A 19,500-nucleotide genomic window follows, 5' to 3' on the forward strand; every position below is an offset into this window, starting at 1 on the left:
GTGGACGTGTGGGCTGGAGTGCCCATGGAGTGTGGGGCTTAACTGGCTGTGGGAAGCGAAGTGGGGAAGGCTGCTCTGTGCGGAAACCAGCTGTTCCTGTTCTAGCAAGGAACTCTGAGAAGTCCCAGAATTCAAAGTCCAAACCTAGTCTTCCAAGTTGTATTGAAAGTATATTTTCAAGGTGAAAGGATATATATCTTTTATATATGCATATATATATATATACACACAAGTATCCTTTAATACATATATATTAAATTTCACAGTTTGTTAGCTTGTTTTATAACTTTTACATATGTATACATTTCACTGTGGGCTTCTACATGTAGCCTTTTGGTGGACCCTACAAAGGTCAGGGTTGGTTCTGGCTCCCTATGTAACACAGAACCAAGTTGAACCGGCTTGGCTTGGTTTGGAAGACCTTTTATTTTTTTATTTTTATTTTTTAAAAAAGATTTTATTTATTTATTTGACAGAGAGAGACAGCCAGCGAGAGAGGGAACACAAGCAGGGGGAGTGGGAGAGTGAGAAGCAGGCTCTTAGCGGAGGAGCCTGATGTAGGGTTCGATACCAGAACGCTTAACGACTGAGCCACCCAGGCGCCCCTGGAAGACCTTTTAAAATTGAGTCCTCTCGGGGCGCCTGGGTGGCTCAGTCGTTAAGCGTCTGCCTTCGGCTCAGGGCGTGATCCCGGCGTTCTGGGATCGAGCCCCACATCAGGCTCCTCCGCTGGGAGCCTGCTTCTTCCTCTCCCACTCCCCCTGCCTGTGTTCCCTCTCTCACTGGCTGTCTCTCTGTCAAATAAATAAATAAAATCTTAAAAAAAAAAATTGAGTCCTCTCTAATCTTACCTCCCACTGCTGTTCTGCAAGAATCTTCCGTCAACCAAACTGGTCAGCCCATAGCCAGGCTTGGCCCACGTCCTTTCCTCTGTGCTTGGTTCACACTATTTTTCTCTGAAAGGCCTCCATTTCTGTCCTGCATTTGTATGGGCCACAGTACTGTTTTAAGACCCAGCCTCATAGTCACATGTCACATTCCTCTGGCCTCTTCTAACCCACTTACTGGCATTCGAAGTGTACAACTATGTGTGGCCATTTTTCTTATTATGGACAAGATATGGTTATAAGATAAGGGAAGATCAATACATAATCATTTTCAGACCAGGAAAGGGGACCTCCCCCTTCCCCCCCAAAGTCAGAGGAATAGCTAGGGAATGAGAAGAATGTAGTTAGGCAGGCACCCAAGGAGGAGATGGCCAGCATTGTCAAAAGCTGCAGAGAGGTCGTTGGGAAAGATGCCCAAAAATAGAATATTTGCCCATTAGGAAAGAGGTCTTTTGTGACCATTGAGAGAAAAGCAGACTGTGTGGGTGAAAGCAACATTGTAGTGGGAAAAATAAGAGATGAGAAAGTAGAGACAGCAAACATACTTTAATGTCTCTCAAGAAAATGTGATTCTGAGAAGAGAGAGAGTAGCTTTAGAGGGTGGAAGAGGTAGGGTGGTTTTGTTCTGTTCAAAGGTTGGAGGGGACTGAGTGTGTTTGTAGGAGAAAAGAGCCAGATTAGAGGGAAAATTGATAGTGGGGAAAGAAGGGATAGATGATTCAACAGAATATGGGAATGGCTGAGATCCAGTGCACAGGTGCCGGGGTTAACCTTGATGAGGAGAAAGGGCGCTTCTTGCTGTGGGCAACGGAAGGAGGGCGGGAAGATGAATGAAGGCTACAGGATAGGCATAAAAATGGAGTGATTGGACTCCTCATCATAAATGAGGAGACTGGCGGTCATTGCAGAGAAAAAGGCTAAGAAAGCCCGAATTTTCTGGGGCAGTTCCAGATTTCAAATATTCACATAATCACATTCTTCATTCATTCCTTTCACATTTATTCAGTGCCCCGCATGTACCAGACACTGGGGTCTACAGTGATGCGACTTTTCATGCAGTTTTGGAATTTGTTATACTGGGACTGAAGTGAGATTTACGTTTTACTCTCCTAGAAGGCTTGAAGTAGAAATCAATGCACGAATCAGAAGAGAGTCCTTTGTCAGACCAGATGTCCCGACTTGGGGTTTGGAAAACACGGGCATCTCAACAATGGCGCCCTGTTTGAGGCAGAGAGGGAAGAGAAGCGAGATGGGGGGAAGGTTTACACCCGGGTAACCCCAGGAGGGTGCGCCTTCAACCAGGAAGGTGAGAACCTTCTGTGCACTTCGGGCCGCGCTGTAACCAAGGGTAACGGCGCCTCAGCCTACACTAGTGTGAAGACCTGCTTCTTCCCTGAACCAGGTGGGTCCACGGAGGCTGAACAGGACCAGACACGAGCCCAGCCTCGCCAACCGAGACAACTTGCCGCGATCTGCCACCGCCTCTATTTAAGGTCACGGCTACTTTTGCCCCTAGTTAATTGTGAGGGGCGGGGGAGGGGAGAGGCTGTGGGCGGGACGAATCACCTTTTCTAATTTACAACTGGTCACAATGGACTCCGAGTCCCGCCTCCTGCGCCGCCGCCGACAGGCTCTCCGGGCTGTCACTCGAGCCGCCGCGGCCGCCCCTCGCCGTGGCTGGGATCTCGCGGGAAGAGCGGCGGGCACGACTGTAGCTTGGTCTCCCGGCTGCGCGCGAAGCGGGAGGGCTCTCCTCACACAAGCGCTTCCTCGCGGAGAGGGTAGAGCTGCGGCAGTTGCAGGCCTGGGCCGCCCCTTCCCTGCCGCCGCCTTCTTTTCCTCAGGGCTCCTCGGTCCGCTCGCCCTCCGGCGCTCCCAGGTAAGGAAGCCCGGAGCGCGTCTCGGCTGCGGAGCGGTCGGGAAGCGGGGACTCGGAGCAGCCGGGGCGGACTGGCTCCCGACGGGGGCGGCTCCGCGGGCTGCGCGGCGCTGCCTGGTGGGCGCGAGGCTTGGCGGGGCTCGGGAGTGCGGGGGGCAGGAGGCGGCGGGGTGGGACTCGAGTGCGGGCGCCCAAGGGCGGTGTGGCTGGTGCCGGGGCTCCTGAGGCGAGGGGGCGGTTTATTGGGGGGTCTTGGGGCTCTTCCAGCTTGGCATGGGGGTGGGCGGTGGCGCAGAGGGTCCCACTTCGGGGTCAAGGGAGATTTATCAGGGTCCTGGGGTTCCTGGAGGTGGCGTAGCGGGGTTCCGGAACAAGGGGTCCTCTTACCGTGGTCGCAGGCTCCGTGGGGGCAGAGAATTCAGTTTTGCAGGTCGTAAGTCTCTGAAGGGGCACATCATTGGGGTCTTGGGGGTCCTTTGAGCGGGAGTGTTTCGCATCCCTGGGTGACAAAGCAGCGTATTAGGGTTCGGGGGAGGGGGCTCTGTTTATCCGGGTCTCCGGGCGAGAGGGCGATGTGTCTGCGTCCTACAGGGGCCGGGCCGCCTTGGTGGGCTGCTCGCGGCGGAAGGGTGTTCGGCGGAGACCGGTGTCTTTACTGGGGTTTCTGCTTTGCCCAGAGGGGGGCGGTACCTTGGCATGGTCTCCAGTCTTTAAGGGGGCGACAGGGCGAGTTAGAGGGTCTCCGGGAGATCTCGAATGGAGGGCGCAGCTCAGCAGGCACTACTGGGTCGGCTCGGGGTAGGAGGGGGCTCTAGGGGCATCCGGAGCCCGCCCAGTAGACAGTCTGTGGCTGGTCAGGATCCTGGAACAGGTCTCTCTCCACGTGAGATCTATTCGGTGCTCAGTGGGAGGATTGATACGCGTTGTTTCTTAGTTGGAGAAATCGTGGGTTGGTTCTGCAGTTTTCTTTTCCCTGCCCCGGGATCCCTGTGGGGGCGTGCTGGTCTCGCTGCTCTGGGAACGAGAGAATGGTAGCACCTTGGGTGGGTATAGACTCGAGCTTCTTTAGGAAGCGAGTGTCCTAAGGTTGAGCGTGCCAGCCGCTGAAGATAGGGAAGGCTGTGTGGTTTTGGCTTCGCTTTCTTAGTCTGCTTTGCTGATCCTGCATTATTATGAGATCTATCCTGAAGTCTTGCCTGAGTGTTAGGCAGAGTCAAGTAGTGATGGGGGGTGTATTCTGGCTTCTCTGTCCTTTGCAAAACGTTCGTGGAGAGGGATAACTTGAAGTTCAGTCTCCAAATAATGTATCGGAATTTGAAGTCCCAAAGCTAGAGCTCTGCAGAAGCGTCATTTGAGACCTGTAAGGATGGCTAACAGCTCTTTTAGAGAATCCTGCTAAACAGTTTTATTGTAAAGGTTGTTAGTCTTGACTCTAATGCAGAGCTCTCGGTAACTAGACCAGACTTTGGTGAAATTCAACTAAAATGACCTGTGTATATGTGTACATGGTTTTTAAAAAATGTATGGCTTGGGAAGTCTGCATTTGCTTGACAGTTCTTCAGGTTAGATAGCTACTTCATCACAGAGGCCTGTAAATGAAGTCTGATGTGGCAGGCAGTGGGACCCATATTAACAGTAATTCTCTCATTTTGGGTCAACAGAGAAATTAGACTATGCCAAAGCAAAGAATTTTGCCTGCCTTTAGTCTTTTTCTTAGTAACGGTTTTTTTAAGATTGAGATTTGTTTTGATCTTAGAACCAGAAAGATTAGGGGAAATGTACTTAATCCTTGAGTATTGCAATCATTAAAAAAAAGGGGGAGGAATTATACGTGGCAATATTTAACCCATTGAGGAGCTTAAGTTTTTTGTTTTGTTTTTCGTTTTTGCCTGATTGACTCTTATAGCTATCAAAATTGATCAGTTGAGCAGATATCTGGTTGGACCTACAGCCAAAAAACCCTAAACAGACCTTTGTTTTCCCCATTACTTCTGAAAGACAAATGATAAATTAAGCAAATTTCAGTAATTTTTTTAAAAAGCAGCTTTCATGATTTCCAAATAAACATACTGATCAATGAACAAATATTTGATTATTTGGTAGGTGTCACAGCACTGGAGGTACAGTGATTGCAGCTGACATGTAACCTGTATTGAGAGAAAGCAAATAAAATGAATACATAAAATAATCGAGATGTTGATAATGAAGAAACAGGGTACTTGGGGTTCAGCTCACTTTTTTGTATAACCCTAAATAATAATATAACTGATGTCTGTCGTGATAACCAGAAACCAAATAAGGTAATGATCTACCTTCTAAATTATTAAAGAAAGATTGAAATATGATCAGTACAGTTTGGGTGTTAAATATATACAGACTCTTTGAGGATTAGCACCTTTTGTTGTATAAACATTAAAAAGTCTATAAGGATACACATCAAACTTACAAGTGTTTGGGGGATTCTTTAAGAGAGGGTTGTAGAGGCATGGAAGATAGTTATTAATTTTATGCTTTTGTATTGTTTGAATCTATTTCAATGAGTAGACATAAGTACAAATTACAGAAGTCTAAAAATTAAAACATTTTGGTCACTGTACAAATTTGTGAAATGTACAGTATTTATAGGGCATTTTGTCAGTGTTGCCCCTTCCACTGTGTGTACTAGTAAAGGAAAAAATATTTCAAGAATCTAATATTATAGGGGGTGGGGAGCACAACAGAATAAGAATACTGAGACCTAAGTAAAATGTTAAAACATTTTAAAGATGTTGGATGTTTAATTATATAAAGATAAATTAATCTAAGGCCTTTCTTTTTTCAAATTTAATTATTTCCGAATTTGAGAAGGGAGGTTTTTCAACTCCTTAGACAAGAATACGAATACCTTATGTCTCTGTGTTGGGGGTAGAGGTGTTCTTATTGATGCACAGACTTCAGAAGAGATTTTTTTTGTCAAATGTTTGGATACATCTACTAGATTTGTTTTTCTGCTGAGGCGTATGAAACATAAAAATAATTTTATGGTTCATTGTTGCTATAATTTAGTGTTACTATTTATATTTCATTTTACTGTAATACAACCAGAGTGTCTTTTGGATTATCATTCAAAATTCTAGAATTATAAGCATGATGTACTAAAGCAGTTTCTAGAAAGGAAATCGTAAGACATGGATTCCAATCTTCACTGTCCTACTAACGTCTGACCTTGGGTAATTTCTTAGACTCTTAGGGCTTCAGTTTCCATACGTATAAAATTAAAGCGAAGTCCCTGTCAGTAATCAGTGTAAGCTCCAATTCCAAGGATTCTATTGCATTGATTTTGATGTTGCATGTCAGCAGTATTATGTCTACAAAAAGGGATAGATGACTGAAGAGTAGCTGGTTCTCAGGATACAACTAGTTCCATGTAATTTTCATTTATGATATCTAATTTTAGAAACTTCTTCCTTTTTAAGATATATAGGAAATATTTAATTCCAGACTATACATTCATGAAGGTAAATGATTTTCTTTCGATGATTTAGCTTTATTTGTTAAAGCATTATTATTTTTATTTCTGATTTCTGGTTGATTATCTATGTGATGATGTAATGTCCTTATTTAACTTTGGGTTGTAGAATGAGGTTTCTAGTGGTTGACCCTCTTTAATCCATCCTTTACACTCCTGCCAAGGTGACTTTTCTAAAACGCAGATCTGTTCAAAGCTTCTTTTCTTAAAATCCGTACTTCTCCTTCACCCTACAGTACATGTTTAGTTCTAACTCTTTATCATTACAAGGCCCTTCATCATCTGGCTCATCTATCTGTGTTTCCCCCATTGTAAATCTGAAGCTCCAACTGTACTAATCTAGTTAATTCACTGAAAGAGTCATACTGTTTCCTGACTCAGAGCCTTCTCATATATTCTCCCCACTGCTTAGAATGCCTTTCTTTCTCCTGTCTTCTTGACAAAGTATACTGATTTTTCAATAAAACTTAAGCACTATCTGCTTTTTAAGTCTTCTGTGTCCTCTGGTCCTCCCTCTTCGTTACCTCACTGGGTTATTCACTTTCTATGTCTTGTTCATTCATTCTGTTATGTTTGCTAGTATGCTGTAATTATTTATGTCTGTCGGTGGGTCCTCCTGGACTCCAAACCTGGTTTATATTTGTCTTACTACTTTCTGAACCTTGATTGCTTATTTTACAACAGTTGGCTCTCATTACAGGTTGGAACCCTCAATGCCAATATTGATATCTTCGTAATGTCCAAGTTAAGCCCAAATCTCGGTCTTGTCCTATTTTTCTAAAATTTTGGGCTTTCTCTTATTAATAGAATAAGATACTTTACCCTTATCCCTATGACCACAAACTGATATTAGATCTATGGCTCTTATCCTCTTACTTAAGAAGTAAGACTCACAGCACTATACAAGTTAAGGTTACTCTATTAAACTTGGAGATTTTGAGGCACGCACTAGTTCCTCTAACTAAAATTGCTAGGAGAGTTATAAACTAATTTGATATTTCAGATCTTGGATATCAGTGATTGGTAGATATTTTTACCTTGGCTGCTTTTTGTATGGGACATGATTGTTGCCAACGTGTGTGTGTCTTTATATTGTCTCTTTATTGGCTGAATATTTAATAACTTGCTCAGGGTCATTATCTCCTAAGCAACAGGCTATAACTAGATTCAGGTCTGTTGTACTGGTTCTGTGCTTTTCCAGATACTAAACTGCTTTCTGAATATGACTGCTTATTCAGTGTATTAAAATTAATAATAGATATTTTATTCATTTCACAAATTGAAGAAGTTAGGTTGTAATGTTTATTCATTCAGTTTTTTCAAAAAAGCTAGAGAATTTGAGATGGTTTGAATGTTAGAGATCATTTAATCCAATTCTTCATTTTAGCATATGAGGGAACTGACACACAAGAGTAATTGAATGACTTGCTCAAGATCATGTGGCTAAGTGGTTAAGATTTTCTTTATTAAGCTAGTTATGCACATTGGTGTTATAAAACCATTATTTGAAAGGAATACCAGCTGCCTGGTTCCCCCCACCCCACCCCCCCAGAAGAAAAAAAAAAAAAAAAAGCCTGGAGTGGCTTTTAGAAAAGTGATGTTGAGGATCTCAGAGTCTTAAGGACATGGCTCAGAGAAAATCCAGACTTTGGATTATGACACATGGAGACGCCTCAGTGCCTTTACTCACATAGTTCCCTCGTCTGGGTTTCTTTCCTTCCTCTTTTTCTTTTTAAGAGTCTTTCCACAGTTAACCAATCTTATGCTTGATGAAGTTGTTATTAGCATCAGCCTTACTAGTAACCACTTAAGTGCTATCCATAAGCCAACTAATAGAGATACAAAAAAGCTTAAAATCTAGTCACTATCCTGAAGAGGCTTGGCTTATTTGGAAGTGGGAGACAGTGTATATTTAATTGCAAGGCAGTATGTAAAAGTGCCATGAGTGGTACATTTGTAGGAACTCAGAAGATTAGTAAGGGTGGATTGAGCTAGTGGTTACAGAAGTTTCTGTGTAGAAAAGATTTGACTTAAATTAACCTTTTTTTAAAAAGATTTTTATTATTTATTTATTAATTTTTAAAAAGATTTTATTTATTTATTAGAGATAGACAGTGAGAGAAGGAACACAAGCAGGGGGAGTGGGAGAGGGAGAAGCAGGCTTCCCTCTAAGCAGGGAGCCCGATGCCGGTCTGGATCCCAGGACCCTGGGATCATGACCTGAGCTGAAGGCAGGCGCTTAACGACTGAGCCACCCAAGCGCCCCTTAAGATTTTTATTTTTAAGTAATCTCTACACCCAAGGCGAGGCTTGAACTCACAACCCCGAGATCGAGAGTGGAGTGCTTTACTGACTGGGCCAGCCAGGCATCCTGATTTAAGTTAAAAAAAATTTTTTTTAATAGAGGGAGGAAGAGAGAGCACGAGGGGGTGGGAGAGAGGGGCAGAGGGAGAGAGAGAATTTTAAGCGGACTTCATGCTGACTGTGGAACCTGATAGGGTACTCATTCTCATGACTGAGACCTTGACCTTAGCCGAAACCAGGAGTCACACGTTTAATTGACAGAGCCACCCAGGTGACCGTAAGTTAATCTTTAAATAAGGAGTTGGAGTAAAACTCTTAATTAAGCTCATTGAAACTCTTGCTGTTTTATTTTGTTTTACTCTTGCTCACTTCCCTCACTTCACAGTGGCCTTCTCTCTGCTTCAGAAGACCTGGAACATGTTCTTCCACACATACATGTCTCCCTCCTTTACTTCCTTCAAGTCTTAATTAAAATATTGCCCCTTCTGTGAGGCCTTTACTGGCCCCCTTGTTTAGAATTATAGCAGCCCTTCCACACATAATTTTCCTATTTCTCTTCCTTGCTTTGTTTCTTTATTTTGTTCTTTCAGCTATCCAACATGCTCTATATTTATATTGTCCTTCCACTCCTACTATAATTTAAGATCCATGAGGGCAGGTGTTTTTACCCATTTTATTCAGTCCTATATACCCAGCACCCAGAACAGTACCTATTACAAAGTAGGTGCTCAAATTTTTGTTGAATAAGACAATTGAACTTTAAAGCAGGAATTTGAAAATTATTTGATTTAACGTTTTCTCCTTCCTTTTTTCCTTTCTTCTTTTTCTTCTGGCTGGCATAGAGGAATAGAACTTTCTCTTCCATTTTCTAAAAAATTTATGGGATTTTAATTAAGAATATCCTGTATAGTAAAGTGCAGAAATTATAAACAGCTAGGGGTATTTCTACATGTGTAAACATGTAGTCACCAACCAGATCAAGATACAGAACACTTCTAGGACCTTAGAAACCTTCCTCAGGTTCTCTCCCAGTCAGTATTTCCCCAAAGTAACCACTCTTCAGACTTCTATCACAACAGATTACTTTTATTTTCCTGAACTTCATACAAATGGAATCAACCTGGTTTCTTTTGGTCAGCATTGTGTCTGTAAAATTCATCCATATTTTTTTAAGTTAACAGCAATTCATTCTTTTTCATTGTAGTGTAGTATTCCATTGTTTGAGTACATGTTTTTTTTTTTTCCTGTTGATACATTTGGGCCATTTCCAGTTCTTAGCTCTTAGGAACAAAGCTGCTGTGAACAACTTTGTACGTGTCTTTTGGTGCGCATAAAGATTACTTTCTTGGGTGCCTGGTGGCTCAATCAGTTGAGCATCCAACTGTTGATTTTGGCTCAGGTCATGATCTCAGGATCCTGGGATCCAGCTGGGTGGGCCTCCTCACTCAGCGGGGAGTCAGCTTGAGGATTCTCTCCCTTCTCCCTCTGCCCCTCCCCCTGCTCATGTTCTCTCTCTCTCTCTCTCTCTCTTTCTCTCTCTCTCAAATAAATAAATAAATCTTAAAAAAAAAAAGATTAGGGCACTTGGGTGGCTCACTTGATTAAGCATCGTCCTTTGGCTCAGGTCATGATCCCAGGGTCCTGAGATCAAGTTCTGCCCGCATCAGGCTCCTTGCTCAGCTGGGAGTCTGCTGCTCCCTCTGCCCCCCCCCCCACCCAGCTCTTGCTTGTTTTTTCTCTCTCTCTCTCAAAAATAAATAAAATCATAAAAAAGATTAATTTCTTGGCTAAATAACTAGCAGTTAACCTCATCTCCACACACACACACACATATATAGAAATACACATAATTCTTTTTTTTTTTTAAGATTTTATTTATTTATTTGACAGAGAGAGACACAGCCAAGGAGAGGGGGAACGCAAGCAGGGGGAGTGGGAAAGGAAGAAGCACACTCCCAATGGAGCAGGGAGCCCAACGCGGGCTCAATGCGGGGCTCGATCCCAGGACTCTGGGATCACGCCCTGGGCCTAAGGCAGACCTTAACCACTGAGCCACCCAGGTACCCTGAGATAGACATAATTCTTAAAGCACATGGTTTTTAGCACATGCTAGATGATCATTAAATGATTGAAGATAAATTAGTAACTAATCATGTACTGTGAGATTATCTCAAGCTTATTAAAAATATTGGGGAATTGTTTTTGTTTTTTGTTTTTTTTTTAAGATTTGTTTATTAATGAGAGAGGGAGAGCGTGCTCCAGCAGAAGCAGAGGAGGGGCAGAGGGAGAAGCCGACTCCCTGCTGACAGGGAGGCCTGACTCCAGGGTGTGATCCCAGGACCCTGGAACGACAACCTGAGTCAAAGGCAGACACTCAACTGACCAAGCCACCCAGGTGCTCCTGGAGAACCATTTCGAGTCTGTACTTTTTTCTTATATCTGACCTAAAATATGACTTTATCCAGGCTTTACACATTTCTCTTTCATCTGGGATTGCCTTTTTTTTTTAAAGCCATATTTCTTATTACTTGCTCTCCCTCCTCTAGAAAATGAGAGAAATATGCGCAGGAAGGAGAAAATTCAAATTAATTTCAAGATGTGAATTTCAGAACTGGTTGGCTATTTTTCTTTAATTATTCAACAATAAGTCATTTTTTTCTGACGTTTGCTTCTACTGTACATATTTTTTCTAATATTCTATACACTTTGAAATCAGTTATACCAGCACATTCATAACACAGCTGGAAAAGTTGTGAATCTGTTTTTTATTTTTGTCATGTGTTGGTTATGTTTTGGGGTGTGTTAAGCAAAGGCTTTCTTTGATGGCCTTAAGTAATTCTAGAAATGGTCTTAGTTGGTGAAGAATGCAAATGAGAGCTAAAATAATAGAAAAAATCTTGAGTAATATTTTTCTAATTCTGGGAAAGTTTACAGTTTTCTTTTGAAGTGATATCTAAGCTAAGACTTGAAAGATGAGTAGGAAATAAGGTGAATAGGGCACCTCAGAGGGAGTGAGGTAAAAGAACACTGTAGGTAGGCAACTACATTTGCAGAGAGGGAGCAGGGCAGATTTGGGGGTCTGCAGGCCATTCAGGAAGGCTGGGGCAGTGGTTTTAAAGCTATAATGTGCATCTGAATCTCCTGGTAGGAATGTGGCTTGTGAATTTAGAGTTCTAACATGCTTACAGGTGTTGGAAATGTTGCTGGTTCAAGGATCAAACTTTCTTGCAAACTACTGGGTTCAGGTGTAGAAAGCAAATGAAAAGGAAGGAGTGGGGAGTGAAAGCAAGGACCATCCCATGAGTCTTATAACCAACTGAAGGAATTTGGGTTTAAGGCATTGGTGATCCACTGAAGAGTGCCAAGAGTAATAGTGAACTTGTGATTTAAGTGGGCAGTAGTGGTGGAAATAATCTTTAGGGGTGGGGTATGCCATCTACATTTGAAACATACAGATTAATGTCTGAGAATTGATAATTTACCTATTCATCAACAGCTGTTGTTTTTCTCAGTAGCAGAGTCAGTGCATTTAAAGGAAAAGTTTGGTTATATTTATTAATTTAGATGTTATATGTTTAAGCAGTTCTTTCTTCCAGGGATATTATTTATCCTAATAAATATTATTATAATTTATCTCATAATTAAATTCTTAACCCTGTTTGATGGGATTAAATTTTTATCCATTTGTGTACCAATATAATAGTCTGAGGTTTTCTTTTTTTATTGATTTAAAAATGAGCTAGCTGATAGTGCTTATTGTGTTGTATGGTAGTGCTTATTGTATGGTAGGAATGATCTTAATGATACATAGTAATTTGGGTTACTCTTCATTGGTTTCCCTAAATGTTATTAATTAGAAGGTTTTGATTTAGTATTTCAACTGTTTAAATACTACATCGGTTTTGCAATATTATAAACTTAAGAATAAAGGTATGCGTTTATGTTTTATATATTTATATTGTATTTTCCCCCTGATTGTATAAGGTCTAGGTACTCTTTTAAAAACTTGGAGAAAGGCAAAATAAGCTTAGCCCAAATATAAGCATTACTATCACCTTGGTATACATTCTTCCTCCTCCCATGAATACATGAATATATTTATTCATATGTATACTGTTTGGTACCCCACCAAGCATTATATCATGAAGACTTTTCTACTTCATTAAAATTGTTTTAAAATCTAACTTAATAGTAGCACACTTCTATTGAGTGGATGTATAGTGATTTAACCATTCCCAATTATTGAACATTTTTTTCCTCTGCTGATGACATTGAAGAAAGTCTTTGCATAAGTCATTCTCCATACTTATTTTCTTAGGATAGGAATAAAAATGTTCAGTCAAAGGTAAGACCCTAAAAAAGATTAGATATTGCCATATTGCTTTCTAGAAGGGTCATGCCAATTTATATGCCAGTATTCAGCTTTTCTAATTTGGTAAGCAAAAATGATCTTACTTTAATTTGTGTTTTTTTGGTTGTCAGTGAAGTCGAACATTGTAAATTGTTTTTAAAACAATTACATATTAAAATATTTTTAAAATATCTTTAAAAGAATCCCTTATATATTATCTTGTAAGGTAAAATATTTTAACTGGAATTAATGTTTTCTTTTAATGGATAAATTAATTGTTTTAATAGTTTTTACAAAAACATACAAAACTCCTGGACCCACACAGTTGCCTGAGAGGCATCCACTGTTAATCACTTTCTTATATGTACTTCCAGAGGTATGTTAGATCATGTATGTGTGTGCGTGTGTATTTGTATGCCAAAACATTAGACAAATTATGGAGAACATTCATTAAAATACTGTCTAGTTCAGATGTGGTATTGTGTACTAAATTGTGTACTAAAAATTAGAAAGGGTCTAAAAATGATTAGTATCTGGCTACTAGCCCAGAAGGAAGAAAAGCAGGGTCTGGTAGCATTTGGCAGTAATTTTCTATAAGACAAGTGGCCTTAGCTCTTTTTATTATTGGATCGATTCTTTGACAATAGCACTTCTGTTTATAGTACCAATTCTGTAGTACTGTTCCAAAAAGGAAAGCCAAGTTTTTAAAAATTAGACAGTTGGGGTGCCTGGGTGGCACAGCGGTTAAGCGTCTGCCTTCAGCTCAGGGCGTGATCCCAGCGTTATGGGATCAAGCCCCACATCAGGCTCCTCCACGGGAAGCCTGCTTCTTCCTCTCCCACTCCCCCTGCTTCTGTTCCCTCTCTCGCTGGCTGTCTCTATCTCTGTCGAATAAATAAATAAAATCTTTAAAAAAAAAAAAAGAAAGAAAGAAAGAAGGTGCTGACCGCTAGGAGCCAGCATGGGTTCCCAGAGAGCAAGTCATGTCATACTGGCCTCATCTCTTTTCTTATAGGGTAAGTAACCTGGTAGGTACAACAGGAGATACTCTGGCCATAGTATATCTAGAACTACAGCTACATTTATTGGATTTTTAATTTTGTGCTGGGCACTGGGTTAAATGCTTTACATAGATTGTCTCATTTAGTGCTGTTTTACAAATGAGGGAAGGGACCCCCCGAGGTTATACAGATAGCATTTGACAGCCTTTTATGATATCTTTATAGACAAGTTAGAGAAATGTAGTCTGAATAATTGCATAGATAGGTGGATTTGTGATTGATTAATGGGCTGATGTTAAAATTAAATTGCAGTTCATTCTTAGTGGTGTCCCTCAAGCTGCTGTCTTCCCCCATGTCCTGTTTAAAATGTTTATCCATTACAAACTGGAAGGGAGTGCTAGTATGTTACGTGATGAATCAGGATCCTCCCTCTATCCTCCCCCTTTATTTTTAATAATTGGAAAGAAAATATTTGTTATAATAATTTTATATTTGACATGTATGTATTTGCTAGGGACAAACAAAGCCTTGTAATTGTTTTTTGTTTTTTTTTTTTTAATATGCACAATTACAGGGTTGGAGACTTGGAAGGCTAACAGGTGGTGTGTTGTTGTTGTTCTTTTTAAGTAGGTGTGTGCCTGGCTAGGTCTCCTTATTGTCTGAAGTTGATGAGTCAAAGGTTTATTATAACTGCCCCAAAGTCTCATACTCACTTAAATATTATTTTGAAGCAGGTTGTTTAAAACACAGTTGATTATCCTTTTCTACTCTGCATTTAGCTAAGTGTTCTCAGTTCTGTTTGCCGCTTTTTGAGGAGGATGTTGATAGACAATGTGTTTGGAGGAGAGTAATCAGAATGAAGCAGTGTCTTGAAACAGATATTTGCAGAATAATTGAAATATTTGAGATTTTCAGCCTGGAAATAAAGAAGACTTTAGTGCGGTTATGGTAATGCTTTTCAAATTGGGTAATCGAGTGATCTTTAATATTCTTCCTGACTCAAATCTGTGATTCTGTGAAAAACATGAAGGAATAGGACATGGAAAAGTGATTAAATATATCTTTTGTATCCCCAGAGGACAGAACTAGGAACAATGAATGAGGAAGGGAAGTATCAGCACATAACGAAGATGTTTTTAACAATTGAAATGAAAATAGAGCGGACAATTTCTCATTATGGTGTTAAAGTATGTATTGAATAGCATTTAATCAAGCTATTCTTATTCTCTAAGGACTTTTCCAATTCCTATCTTTTTTTTTATTAAAGATTTTATTTTTAAGTATTCTCTACACGCAACGTGGGGCTTGAACCTACAACCCTGAGATCAAGAGTAACATGTTCCACTGACTGAACCAGCCAGGTGCCCCCAATCTTTTTTTGTTTCTTCATTGGTTATAATTCCCCATAGCAAAATTTTCTTGGGTACATCACTTATTCTCAGAACCATATGATCTTATATAGTATTAAATGTTAGTAACAACATATTATTATGTTAGCAATCACAAATTTAAACAACAGCATAGCATTTTTCGCTGCTAGATTGTTAAAGATTAAAAAGTTTGATAATACAGAACAATGGTAAGGATATATAGAATCACTCATACACTCTAGGCAGGAATGTAAATTTGTGCCTTTCTTTGGAGGACTTATTAAAATTATAAGTGTTCATACTTTCTGACTCAGTAATTTAAAAGAATTTATCTTTGTTTATTATAGTGTTAATTATATTGCCAGAAGCCCTAAGTAATTCTTAATGTGGGTTAAATAAATGATTGTACAGCCATACCGTGGGATATCACACAGCCATAAAAAGAAAGAAAAAAGGAGTACTTCTGCATGAGTTCATCTCTAACACATATTATTGGGTGAAAAAAAATAAGTTGCAGGACAATACTTATTGTATGCTGACATTACTGTAAAGTAAGTTGTGAAAAAAAAAAGTCAGTTGTGTATATGTGGGTGTATATGCAAATACATATGCACACATTAATAAACACATTTATGGTTCTATGTTCATAAACTTCTGTGGAAGGATACACAAGAAAAGGAGAAGTAGTTGCTTCCAGAGAGGGGTTAGGAGGTTGGAAGTCTGAGATCCCATTAAGACTTTGGTTTGCCTGAGTACACTTTTATGCCGTGTGTGTGTGTGTGTGTGTGTGTGTATTGGTCAAGATTGTATTGGAAAAAAATTTTTAATTTTGAAGTCTTAATGATTCATGGGAAGTTCAGAATTAGTATGGAGAGGTCCCACATACCCTTCATTCAGGTTATTAGTTTCCCCCAATGATAACATCTTAGGTAACTATAGTACCAAAACCAGGAAATGGGCATTGGTACAACCCACAGATCTTGTTCAGGTTTCACCAGTTTTATATGTGCTCATTTGTGTGTGTATATAATTCTTTCAAGGTTTATCAGATGTGTAGATTAGTGTAATCAACATCACAACTGAGATACATAACTGTTCTATCACCAAAGGTCCTTGTGCTATCCCCATCCATCCATCCTATAGTCCCATCCATCCCCCTAACCTCTTGCAACCACTAAACTGTACACCATTTTTGAACTTTGTCATTTCCAGATGATAAATAAATGGAATAAAAATGTATGTAACCTTTGAGACTGACTTTTTTTTTTTTTTACTTAGTGTAATTCCCTTGGAATCCATCCAAGTTGTTGCATGTATCAGTAATTCCTTTTTATTGCTGGACAATATCCAATGGTATGGATGTACCAGAGTTTTGTTTTGTTTTTTATTAACATATAATGTATTATTGGTTTCAGCAGTACAGGTCTGTGTGTACCAGAGTTTTTAAAATCTTCACCCATTGTTGGACATTTGGGAAGTTTCCAGTTTTGGCTATTACAAATAATAGCTGTTATCAACATTTATGTGCAAGACATGAGATTTCATTTCTCTGGGATAAATGTCCAGGAGTGTGAATTGCTGGGTATTATGGTAATTGTATTTAAGAAAGTGTAAAGTGTATTTTAAGAGGCTGCCAACTCATTTTCCGGAGTGGTATACCATTTTAGATTTCCATCAGCATCCTATGAGAGGCTTAGTTTCTCTGTCTTCCTTGGCATTTGATATTGTCACTATTACTTCAGGTGTTCTAATAAATGTGTAGAGGTATCTCTTTATGGTTTTAATTTGCATTGCCTTGATGGCTAATTATGTTGAACATATTATTCTTGCCATCTATATCCTCTTTGGTGAAATGTCTCATGTCTTCTCATTTTTAAATTATTATTATTATTTTTTAAGAATTTATTTCAGAGAGTGAGTGAGAAAGAGAGAGTGAGTGAGCACACCAGCAGGGACAGAGGAAGAAGGAGAAGCAGACTCCCCTGCTGAGCAGGGAGATCGACATGGGGCCAGATCCCAGGACTCTGGGATAATGACCTGAGCCGAAGGCAGACGCTCAATCGACTGAGCCACTCATGTGCCCCTCTTCTCATTTTTTTTTTTTTTAAAGATTTTATTTATTTGACAGAGAGAGAGACAGCCAGCGAGAGAGGGAACACAAGCAGGGGGAGTGGGAGAGGAAGAAGCAGGCTCATAGCAGAGGAGCCTGATGTGGGGCTCGATCCCAGAACGCCGGGATCACGCCCTGAGCGGAAGGCAGACGCTTAACCGCTGTGCCACCCAGGCACCCCCTCTTCTCATTTTTTTAATTGAATTTTCTTTTTTTCTTTTTTTTTTTAAGATTTTATTTATTTGACAGAGAGGCAGCGAGAGAGGGAACACAAGCAGGGGGAGAGGGAGAGGAAGAAGCAGGCTCCCAGCGGAGGAGCCTGATGTGGGGCTCGATCCCAGAATGCCGGGATCACACCCTGAGCCGAAGGCAGACGCTTAACAACTGCGCCACCCAGATGCCCCTTTAATTGAATTTTCTGTTTACTCTTGAATTTTGAGAGTTCTTTATCTATTCTAGATATGAGTCATTTGTCATAGAAGTGGTTTGCAAATATTTTGTCTGTTTATCTAACTTGTCAAACTTATTGGCATAAAGTTCTCATGTTTTCCTATTATCCTTCTAGTATCTATAGATTCTGTAATGCTGTCACTTCTTTCATTTCTGATATTGATTGTGTCTTTCTCTTTTCCCTCCTCAGTCTGGGTAGATGTTTAATAGTTTTATTGCTCTTCTCAACCAGCTTTTGAATTCTTTGATTTTTCTCTATTATTTCTGTTTCCTGGTTTTTTATTTCAGCTTTGGTCTTTATTATTTCCTTTCTTTGGCTTACTTTGGGTTTAATTTACTCTTTTTCTGGTTTCTAAAAGGTAGAAACTTAGGATAATTAATTTGAGAACTTCTCTTGCAAATATAAGCAATTACTACTATAAATTTCTCCTTAAGTACTTCTTTAGCAGAATCTCATAAATTCTGGTATGTTGTGCTTTTCTTTTTATTTAGTTAATAACACTTCTAATTTGCCTCCCCCCTCTTTAAAACCCATGAATTATGTAGAAGTTGTGTTCTTTAATTTCTAAATATTTGAGCATTTTCCTAGGATCTTTCTGTTATTGATTTCCATCTTAATCACACTGGGGGCAGAGAACATACTTTGTCTAACTTGAATCATTTTGAATTTGTTTAGCCTTATTTTGTTTCCCAGAATATGGTCTCTCTTAATATGTGTTCTGTGTACTCTTGAGAAGCGCGTGTATTCTGCTGCTATCAGGTAGAGTGTTTTAGAAACATCAACCAGATCAAGTTGGTTGATAGTGTTGTTCAAATCTACTATCCTTGCTATTTTTCTTTTCCTTTCCTTTTTTAAAAAAACCTATTTGTTACATTAATTTTTGAGAGAGAAGTATTGGAAATTCTTACAGTAATAATTATGGATTTGTCTGTTTCCCTATGCAGTTCTGTCAGTTTTTGCTTCATGTATTTTGAAGCTCTGTTACTAGGTGTATAAACATTGAGGCTCGTTAGATCTTCCTCATAAAATGACTTGCTCATCATTATGAAATGACTGTCTTTTTTCCTGGTCATAGTCTTTGCTATAAGAATCTACTTTGCCTTATATTAATACAGCCGCTCCAGCTTTTTTTTCCATATATCTTTTTCCATCTTTTTATTTTTAACCTATTTGTATCTTCTTGTTTGTTCATTTATTTATTTAGACTTATTTATTTATTTATTTGAGAGAGCATGAGTGGGGGAAGGAACAGAGGGAGAGGGAGAGAGAGAAGCCTCAAGCAGACTCCCTGCTGAGTGTGGAGCCTGACACGGGGCTCAATCCCAGGGCCCCTAGATCATGACCTGAGCTGAAATCAAGAGTCGGACGCTTAACCAACTGAACCACCCAGGTGCCTTGGTGTCTTCATATTTAAAGTGTTTCTTATAGGCAGTTTCTAGTTGGATCATGCTTTTTCATCCAGTCTGATAGCATCTGTCTTTTAAATAGAGTCTATAGGCCATATTCAGGCATACTTTGGAGATAGTGTGGGTTTAGTACCAGACCACTGCAGTAAAGTGAGTATTGCAATAAAGTGTGTCACATGAATTTTTTGGTTTCCCAGTGTGTATAAAATTTATGTTTACAGTATACTATGTAC

The 19,500-nt window shown here is 39.9% G+C and overlaps 1 protein-coding gene across 3 annotated transcripts in view; it reads left to right on the forward strand.

Moving 5' to 3' along the window:
- The first annotated feature begins 2,574 nt into the window (after positions 1–2,574).
- Positions 2,575–19,500, forward strand: part of GLCE (glucuronic acid epimerase) — a 109,533-nt gene continuing 92,607 nt past the window's right edge. For all 3 annotated transcript variants that reach the window (XM_057303630.1, XM_057303629.1, XM_026478400.4), the window contains exon 1: positions 2,575–2,766. The gene's annotated coding sequence lies outside the window, so the exon portion shown is untranslated. The remainder of the gene's footprint in view (positions 2,767–19,500) is intronic.

This window comes from Ursus arctos, unplaced genomic scaffold, assembly GCF_023065955.2.
Source record: "Ursus arctos isolate Adak ecotype North America unplaced genomic scaffold, UrsArc2.0 scaffold_28, whole genome shotgun sequence".
Taxonomy (NCBI): domain Eukaryota; kingdom Metazoa; phylum Chordata; class Mammalia; order Carnivora; family Ursidae; genus Ursus; species Ursus arctos.